We start from the raw sequence: 2,908 nt of genomic DNA on the forward strand, positions 1-2,908 counted from the left end.
TCTTATAAATCGCCAGGGGAATAAGATTGATGCTGGCCCCTAGATCACACAGTGCTTTAGCAAAAGCAAAATTACCAATAGTGCATGGAATTGTAAAGCTCCCTGGGTCATACATCTTTTCTGCAATTGGTCTAGTCACCACTGCACTACATGTCTGAGTAAGAGTAACTGTGGCCAAGTCTTGGAAATCAAACTTTCGGGACATCAAGTCCTCCATCATTTTTGCATACCCAGGCATCTCCTTCAAAGCTTCAATCAATAGTATGTTTACCTGGATTTGTTTCAGCATTTCAAAGAACTTCTTGTATTGTTCCTCCTTTTGATACTTAGCCAGCCTCTGAGGGAAAGGTGCAGGAGGTCTCTTCTTCCCAATCAACTGGGATTGGTCCTTATCAGCTGCTACCTCAACTACTGGTTCCTGGACTGTCTCAGCTTCTTTCTCGGTCGCATTCTGGATGCTATTTTCTTCCTGGGCAGGCTGGACTGGCACCTCAGTCAGTTTCGTTGACTCATCCAGCTCAATGGGCACTGGTAAAAGTGTCTCATCTTGTCTAGTTTCTCGAGCCCTCTCTTGCTCTACATCCAAATCTCTGTCATTACGTAGACTTACCGCCATCAGCTGCTTTGGGCCTTGATCTTTTGGATTTATCTGGGTGTCTGCAGGTAGTGTCCCATGAGGACAATTGTTCAGAGACATAGAAATTTGGCCCACCTGCACTTCAATATTTTTGATTGCTGAATCATGTGCATCCACTCTCTCATTAATCTTTGCATTAGACCCAATAACCTGCTGCATCATTGCCTCAAGTCTAGCAAACCCATCTTCCTGCCTTCCACTATGCTGTTACTGAGGAAGGTGATACCCCTGCTGCTGATTCTGATTATTATATCCTTGTGGCCTTGGGTAAGGTGCCATATTGTTAGGGGGTCTCATACCTCCCATGTTTCCATTGTTGAACTGTGGATGGACTGGCCTGTATTGCTGATTTTGCTGGCCCCAATTCTGACCACCCTGTCTCTGGCCTCCATAATTAGACACATAATCCATGTCTTCAGGGTAGTGGTAATGATGATGTTCTACATTCCATTAGTTACCGATTGGATGACTAATGCAAGATACGTACAAGCCCCCATTGGTAGTATCTACGATATGTACCTGTTGCTTCTTCCCTGACTCTTCTACCTTTTTGGTGAGTATACTCATCTGTGTCAATAAGGTGGCCATATTTTTAGCAATAGAGTTGGATGGATCTAAGGGCACTGAGTGAACCACTGGAGTGATAGGTGCATTCCTGGTTGTCCATCCCGAATTTTGTGCCATCTTGTCAAGCAGACTCTAGCCTTCTCTCCATGTTTTGCTCAAAAATGCTCCACCAGCTGAAGCATCAATAATGTTCTTCACGTTATCTGACAATCCCATGTAAAAACGCTGCCCCAACATCATATCTGGAATACCATGGTGCGGGCATATAACCAACATCCCTTTAAAGCGCTCCCATGTTTCATGCAGTGTTTCCATTGGTCTCTGTTTAAAACTCAAAATTTCATCAATTTGTTGAGCAATCTTATTGGGTGGGTGGAACTTGTTATGGAATTGCCTGACTAACTCATCCCAGGTTGTTATAGAATTTATAGGAAGTAAGTTTAGCCAAGTCTGGGCAGCTCCCGTCACTGAGAATGGAAACAATAACAGCTTGATTGCTTCAGGAGTTACGTTGGACTGCCTTTGGGTTTTGCAGATAGAGAGGAAGTTCTTCAAGTGCTGCTGAGGATCTTCGACTTGCGACCCCGAAAATAGTCCCTTGTTCTGCAACAAGTGCAGCATGTTATTCGTAATTTGGAATGACTCAGCCTGTATCTGCGGAACTACAATGGCTGTGGACAGATTTTCAGCTGTGGGTTGTGCCCAGTCATAGAGAGCAGCCTCTGGCACTATTGGTACCGCTGGGTTTTCCTCGTGATCCCCCATGACTGTTTCGAATTGTGCAGTTGTTGGTTGTTGTTTGTTTTTCCGATTAGCCCGATTCAAGGTCTTGAAAACTTTCTCGGGATCTAATAATGCTTCAAATACGTCACCAGATCTCGATGAGTTTCTAGGCATGCACCTGTGCAACCAAGTCAACAAACATTAAAATTTCAATGTAAAAATTGGGTATAGAGAATAAATGACTACAATAAGAATTTTTGTACTTCTTTCAATTGTAATTGATAACACCGTTAATTCCCCGGCAACGGCGCCAAAATTTGATCACGCCCAACTATACCTTACAAAAGGACAATGCAGACATTGCAAATATAACCTGAGTATTTATGCCCAAAGTCGAATCCACAGAGAATTAAACTATCAATTACTTTCGTTGGACTTACTAAATTCTTTAGAAACAACTTCCCCAAACGTTGGGAATAACAGTTGATGGTATATTTAATAACTAAGATTGAAAGTCAATAAACAGTTATAAACTAAATATGCTTAAGTTGTGAACATTAATGAGAAGGTTCTAAGGTAGTGATTTCCCCTATTGATGGAATCCCTTCTGTTTATGTTTCATATGGATTTACCAACACATCTCTATCAACCATGAACACTCAAATTATCATGAATCTCTCCCGAGTAATCACGATAATTTACTAGACGCACTCTCCCGAGATACGCTAGCTAGCTTTGTTTATTACAGTTCACTTTAGATTGCACCCAAGACTTCGTTATCCCTAATCCCGCCTTTAAACCCGCAGTTATAGATCCCTGTTATACTTTGGGAGTGATTTTGTTCAACAATTACCTACATATGCACTCTCTCCCGAGTTATGCATACTAAATAGGAACAGCTAGTTGAGGATCCTGTCAATTAACTACAACGAACACATAGTTGAACAAATAGAGATTAAACTCGCAAACTATATTAACATA

At 41.8% G+C, this 2,908-nt stretch overlaps 1 non-coding gene across 1 annotated transcript; it reads left to right on the forward strand.

Moving 5' to 3' along the window:
* The first annotated feature begins 1,451 nt into the window (after positions 1-1,451).
* LOC142182355 (small nucleolar RNA R71) lies at positions 1,452-1,558 on the forward strand. The gene has a single exon (XR_012711191.1). It is a non-coding gene; the product is annotated as a small nucleolar RNA R71 (small nucleolar RNA).
* Positions 1,559-2,908: the final 1,350 nt, after the last annotated feature.

This window comes from Nicotiana tabacum, chromosome 6, assembly GCF_000715075.1.
Source record: "Nicotiana tabacum cultivar K326 chromosome 6, ASM71507v2, whole genome shotgun sequence".
In the NCBI taxonomy this organism is placed as follows: Eukaryota; Viridiplantae; Streptophyta; class Magnoliopsida; order Solanales; family Solanaceae; genus Nicotiana; species Nicotiana tabacum.